The following is a 7,448-nucleotide window of genomic DNA, read 5'->3' as shown; positions in this document are numbered from 1 at the left end:
CTGCTAAAGCTATTTGGGATAAATTGGAGACATTGAATGAAGGTGTGGTGAAAATGGATAACAACAATGTTGAAAGACTAAATGAATTCAACCACAAAACCCTAGCCTAATAACAACAAAGATCCACCATAACATATGAAGATTACCTAAGACAATGCAAATCAAATGAAATCACAAAGATTATACCATCACATGTCCAATAGGGTTTGAATCTCCATTCTTCCTATCTCCATTGATCTTGCTTGATATATTTGCTCTTAGATTTTATGTGCATAAGAGCTCAACAAAGAATGGAAATGTGGTTGCAAGAAGGCTTGATTGCATATGCAAGTTCAAAAGCATAGTCGGGGCTGAATGCATAGTGAGTTTTTGTCAGGATGCATAGATTGATTAGGGTTGATAATGAAGGAAGCATCTCCTTATATAGAAGGCACTATAAGAACTGGAGGGATAAGATTAAGAGGTGTAAAAGAGATCGGCTATGATTAGAGGGTAGGTAAAAGAAATAATAAAATAATGAGAGGGTAGGTAGTGTATGAATTAAGAGATGAATGACATGTGTCATGGGTAGAAAAGGTTAATGAAATAATTAAATAAATAAAGATTTATTTAATTAATAGAAAAAGTGGGATCAATTAAATAAATAAAATATTTATTTTATTTAGGAAAAGGATAATTTAAATAAATAAATGTATTTATTTAAATGAGAAATAAGGCTAGAAGAGGATAAATGAATTAATTAAATAAATGAAGATTTATTCAATTAATAGAAGAATTAGGCTTAGATAATTAAATAAATAAAAATATTTATTTATTTAGACATGAGAATTTTAGGTGTCTACATTTTGCCCCTCTTTGAGGCAATGCGGCTTGTCGCGTTGTTTCAAAGAAGATAATATGAACTGATACAAAGTTGCCCCAAGATGGGAATGATATGCCCCCTCAAGAGATTGGATGAAAATGTCTGAAAAGATCACAGACAATCTCTCGATAAGAAAGAAAGGCTAGAATGGATTGATCGGATAGGATAGAGTGACAGAGTCACGAGAAAATGAAGACTGACTCAGGAAACGAGGGCTAGGGCTAGGGCTAGGGAAGTCTATAAAATAGACCACGAGGGGAACACGTCCTCATTATCATCCACACATCCAAGAGATCAGAGTGCAGAGAGAGAATAGAGTAGCAGCAATCAACAGTGATGGCTTTGATTCATAGATTCGATCACATTCACCAATTTCAGAGGCTAGTAGATGCAGGAGAGTCGGTGATCACCACAAAACCTCTTTGTACTTTGCCATAATAAATGTTGTCATTAATGCATGCTAGGTAGGGCAAATAAATGCACTTTAGGATAATGTCAAAAATGTGTAAGCGCGTCTGCATCATGAATGCACGCTTATGTCTTCAAGGTCAAATCGACAGTTCTGTGATAAACATATGCTGTCAATTGGATAATCTGCTGAGAGGATACACTCAAGCAGGTCCTCTAGGGAAGACTAAAATAGCAAATACAGCCAGGATTGACAATTCTGTGATAGAACATATGTTGCCAATTAGGAAACTACTTAAGAGGATACACTCAAGCAGAGGCCCTAGGATAAGATAGATCAAGGCACTTTGTGATGAACAGGGAGTACCAAGACAAAGTACTTTGTGATGAACAGTGAGTGTCACTAGGATAAATAGCACCATATGATAGATATAAGCACTAGGATAAAGAGCAACATTTTGTGATGAACAGGGAATGCCACTATGACTGACATGATTGATTTGCTTGACTGTAGGAGTATCTACTTATGTTAGAGTCACGAGAGAGATTCCCATTCACTCAGAGGTTATGACCAAAGCTGATATTTGAGGATAGAGCCATGATTGAGGTTATGGGTCTACGATTTATTCTATATGTGCTTGAGTTTCGGGCGAACATGGGGTTGCTGACTGCGCTTGCTGAGAGATGGCACTCAAAGACTTGTATGTTTCATTTGATGATGGATGAGATGACAGTCACCTTAGAGGATGTGTATAGGATACTGAGGATACCGATTGATGGGGAGTTGATACCCTATGATTGAGACGGAGATAGGGATGCACTGAGACGAGTGTTCCAGGATCCCAGACTAGAGATGAGGGTTGGACACGTGGCATGGGACATGATGACATAGACAAGATTGGCACTAGTGGCGGTGCTGGTAGGAGTGATCAGTGGGTTCCTCTATCCGAATAGGGTGACACGAGGGGTGGCTATAGAGGACACAGAGGCTAGGAGAGATGATCTTGGGGTGGATCCTTCCAGGTCTCAGACTCCGTCGAGGCCAGCCAGCTCCGAGGGAGGGAGTTCATCATAGCCGTAGAGGGCTCCCTATGTATCAGTTTTGTACCATTTGGTATGATGATGTAGACACCTTCGGGTGATTGTAGCCATATGATTTTGACATCATTGTATCATGACACATGATTATATATATATGAGATGATTCATCATTGCGGCAACTATATGCATGTGTACCTATGTGATGGATGTTTCTATGTGATGTATGCTTATGATATGGATGCAAATATATACATGATGAAATGCAATATTTTTGTTCTTTTATGTTTTTAATATGTTATGTAAATGAAAATGTGAATGTATGAAATGCAAATAACTATTTACATGATGAGAATGTAAAATGTGCTAGCATGTGTTGTGTGCAGGATATGGTGCAATTGTGATATCTATATGTATGTATGAAATGCTTAATATGTGATAATGCAGGTGCAACTACATGAAATGCAAATGTTTTTGGCATGTCATTATACTCAGTCATGTGATAGTAGGCTACACAAACTCAAGAAGGATGATGGAGGTCAATCAAGAAAGGGGGATGGAAGTTAGAAGATATGAAAGTGAAAAGAGCTTCTTGTGCATTATCATCATTGAGCTTTATTATGGCAAACAGGTTATGACAATCGAGGCATATGTTGAACCCAAAAAGTCATTGTACCTGTTTGCATGGAGATAAGACAGTCACAAACAAGGAATGCCCCAGTTCACACTAGACTCATAGTGTCCTCATATCCTTGGACAAGTCATAGCATTACTAAGAGACAATCCACAGACAGCAAAGAAAATAGGTGACGATACCCCATCCTCGCCCTTCTAGTCAAAGACATCCTAGAGATAAAATCTCTAGTCAAAGAGATCCTGGAAAAGCTAAAAGACATGTCACCAAAAGATAAAATCAAAATAAAACCAAGACTTGACACCAACATCCACTGAAGTCCTCAAGTTTAGTGTCTCTTGTCACTTGTATAAGTCTATTCGATTGTGGTCACAATGTTTACTTTCACAAAAGGATAGATAGCACTAAACCATATGTTGTCTGAGTCTGTTGAAAGATTTGATTTGTTAAAGCCCATTGTTGCTGCTGTGTTATTTGAAACTGACTGAATCCATGAAACTGATACTTTATTGCGAAGAAGATGAAACTTTATTGCGGATCGGCGACGCCAATGTTTCTTTATTGCGGATTGGCGATGCAAATGTTTCTTTATTGTGGATTATGCATGGATAGACTGAAGAAAATTGGATGAAACTGTACTCCTTAGAACAGGCGATGCTCCCAGTTCCGCACCCATTACTAGACGTAGGATTTGCCTTAGCCACGGATAGGAGCTGATTTATTATGGATGGAAAGGGTGAAAAGGGGGTTATTATGAATGGCTAACCAATCTTAGGTAGATCAATAACAAGCCATGATGGGAATGGGTAAGTTTATTATTGATAGATAGGTTGTGAGTGTGTGCAAAGTGAAAGGATGAGATGGAATCCTGAAAGAGGGAGGAGCAATGTCTCTACACATGGTGCTGGTGACCCAGTTTTCACCATAGTACTTGCCCAGGGCACCACCAAAGTGGTTTTCACCGTTGGACAAAAATGTTTTTTTCTATTTTTTTTTTATTATTTTATGTCACAAGACCCCTGTTTGCTGGGTTTTCACAAAGTAATGATTTTTTATTTTTATGATTTTTTTTTTGTATTTTTGAATTGGGATACTCTGAAGAGCTATGTGTAAAACCTATGAAGGTGCATGCTATTGATAGGATCCTCCAAAGGTTCACCCTCTATGGTTGAGAGCTAATATGCACTAGATCCATATGATGTTGTGATGATGTAAGGACCAAGCCATTTTGGTTTGAATTTGCCCTTCTTCTCTTTGTCTTGTTGATTTTTAGGATTTTCTTTGAGAACCAAGTCACCCACCTCAAATGTGCGAGGCTTGACTTTATGATTGTAACTACATTGTTCCTTGATTGAATTATGTGTAGCTCGAGTGACTGTCTTCCTTGATAAAGGAACTGAGATAGAAATACTAGTGTGTGGACTACGTTTTCCCATATGCATGTCACCTAAAGAAGTTTGGGCATCCCTGACAACAAAGTCCTTTGAGGAAGTTCCATTAAAGGTCCATGATGTATCGCTAGAATGAAAAGGATGTGTGAAACAAGTGGATGAGTGATGAAGGCTTATGAAAGTGAAAAGAAGCGAAAGTAGGATAGCATGATGGAGACTTAGGATCAACAAGTATGCTTTTTGACTTGAAATTTTAAAATGTTTGCACCCAGTTATTTTGATATTAGGGGAGATCAACTCTTGTTCTTTTTGCTTCATAGGATTTTTATCCTTGACTTTGATTTTTGCAAAGTCCAGTAGCTTTTGATTTTGATTTGGACTAAAGGACTTTTCTTTATTATTGACTTTTAGATTTTTCTTTTCAAATCTTGATTTTTGATCCCCAATAAGTAAGGGCTTTTGTGATTCTTGTTGATCCAAGTCTGGAAGTGGAGTGGAAATGGAATGGGTGGATGAAATGGTAAGGCTATGTGAGTTCTCAAGAGGGTTGGCGATATGCTCAATAGATTCTTTGTTGGAACCACTCTTAGGATTATCGATATCAAGAATTGCTTGCACCACTAGAGGAGATTTGCATTCAGACTTAGTAGCCACAATACTAGGCGGTTCACACCCAATTCTTTGCAAATTGTTTAGAGATAGTGGGAGTTGATCAACATGAAAGATATACTCACCACATCCCATGTCTTTAAACTTGAATTTTTCTTTGATCTCTTCTTGTTTTGATGTAGAAGTTTTCAAGGATTCAGGATCCACATATGCTGATGATGGAATTGCTTCTCTATTAACTGGGACTATTATTTCTGATCTAGATTGTAGATTTTTGCAATATACAAATGGATTTGGGTCAGCTTTGACAGTCACTTCAACTCCATTGTGAGGAAACTTGATACATCGATGATATGTAGATGGGACTGCGCTCATCTCATGAATCCAAGGATGTCCCAAAAGTATGTTGTATGTGAGATCTAAATCAAGGACTTGACAAACCACATCCTTTGTAACTGGCCCAACTCTGAGAGGTAAAATGACTATGCCCTTGGATGAACATTCTTCATCATCATATGCTTTGATGGTAATTTTGTTTGCAGCATTCATAGCTTTGTCTAAATATCCCAATTGTTTAATAGTGCTCAATGTACAAATGTTTAGACCTGGTCCTCCATCTATCAAGACTCATTTTATTTGATGTTTGTGTATGAAGGCTTCAATGTGTAAAGGTGCATTATGTGGCTGGGTTACAGATGCATCATCAGCTTCTGTGAATGTAAGGGAGTGTGGAATGGAAAGGTATCCCACCATGGCTTGAAATTGGTCCACGTTCAGATCAGTAGGGACAGAAGTGTCTCTCAAGATTTTATCAAGAATGGCTTTATGTGCAGGGGATATGCGTAGGAGCTCAAGGATGGAGATGAGCGTGGGTGTCTTCCCTAACTATTCTACAAGGTCATACTTAGGCTTGGTTGATGAGGAAGTAGTGTTTTTGGCTGGAGCACCTTTCAAAGTGAATTTACCTTGACGGGTTGTAACATGACATTCAGAGGTAGGTTTGGAAGAAGATCCAATTCCTTTCAGAATGATCTTGGGTCTCTGGGTAGAATTCACAGGGGTTTTGTCCTTGATGATAATAGTAGAGACATAATTATCCATTGAAATGTGATTTATAGTTGAATCATAGCTATAGGATTCTCTTGTATAGTTGGTTTGGTCATCTATGGCTTTAGCTTTTCCCTTGTCATGTTTTGGGAATGGTTCCTTAAACATCTCATGTTCTTGATTGGATGAGTGTCCTTCAATCTCAATGTCACCTCTATCAATGAGATCTTGTATGATGTTCTTCAGTTGATGACAATTTCCTATTTTATGACCCTTGATCTTGTGAAATTCGCAATACTCATCATCATTCCACCAATTTGGTTTGACCTTTGTTTCATATGGAGGAAAATCTAGAACTGTGATTACTTTGTTTGCCACTAGCTTCTTGAAAACTGAATCAAGTGGTTCTCCCAATGGGGTGTACTTCCTTCATGATCTAGAAGTTGTTTGAGTATTCACTTGATTGTTTGTAGAGCTTGATCCCAAAAAAATGATTTTGGGTTGCACTGTATTGGCATCAACAACACCACCATTGACTGTGTTCTTGTTTTTATTCCAAAATCTTGGCTTATCTTTTCCTTTAAAGTCATCTTTGTTTTCCTTGAATATCTTAATGACTCCTTGTTCAATTAGGACCTTTTCTGTCGCTAAGCCTTTTTCAATGATGTCCTTGAAGGTGGACAAACAAGCTTTCCTTAGATCATAGCCAATGTCTTTGTTAACATTCTGGTTGAACATTTCTACCATTTGTTTTTGTGGAATTTCACAAGAGCATCTGCTGGCTAGATTTCTCCATCTTTGTAAAAATGATGAAAAAGATTCTCCATCACATTGCTTGGTGTTTCACAAAGTAGTGACTGATATGTCTGTCTCTATGTTGTAGGAGAAATTTTGAATAAATGCCTCTGCTAAGTCACCCCATGACTTAATACCAGGTGGAAGTTGGGAGAACCATTCCATAGCTTGATCACCTAGGTTTTGTGGGAATAATCTCATCAAATATGTCTCTTCCGAAGCTACCTCAATGCAAGCTATGAAAAACTGTCTTATGTGTGCCTTAGGATCCCCTTTTCCTCTATACTTATCAAACTTAGGTGTCACAAACTGTGTAGGAAAAGGAGGCATTGGAATGCTCTTGTCAAATGAATAGGGACATATGTCTCTCATTGTGTAAGTTGGCTTCGGTGTATTTATGTCCTCCATTTTCTTTTGTAAGTCCTTGATTTGTTGTTCCAAATTATTCTTAGGTGGAGACCGACTTCTTGGGCCATACCCCATGCCTGAACCACTGGGTGGAGGAGGAGCATGTTGCATATATGGATGATATTGATCATACACATGTTCATATGGAGGAGGTCTATAGTGATGTTGTGTATATGGACCACTTGGTATAGAGTCATGATGAGGAATGGAATATCTGCTTTGTCCATGTATACCATAATCTATAGGAATGTCATGA

The sequence above is a fragment of the Cryptomeria japonica genome, chromosome 10 (genome assembly GCF_030272615.1).
Source record: "Cryptomeria japonica chromosome 10, Sugi_1.0, whole genome shotgun sequence".
NCBI lineage: Eukaryota > Viridiplantae > Streptophyta > Pinopsida > Cupressales > Cupressaceae > Cryptomeria > Cryptomeria japonica.
Note: the sequence above shows the minus strand (reverse complement) of the source record.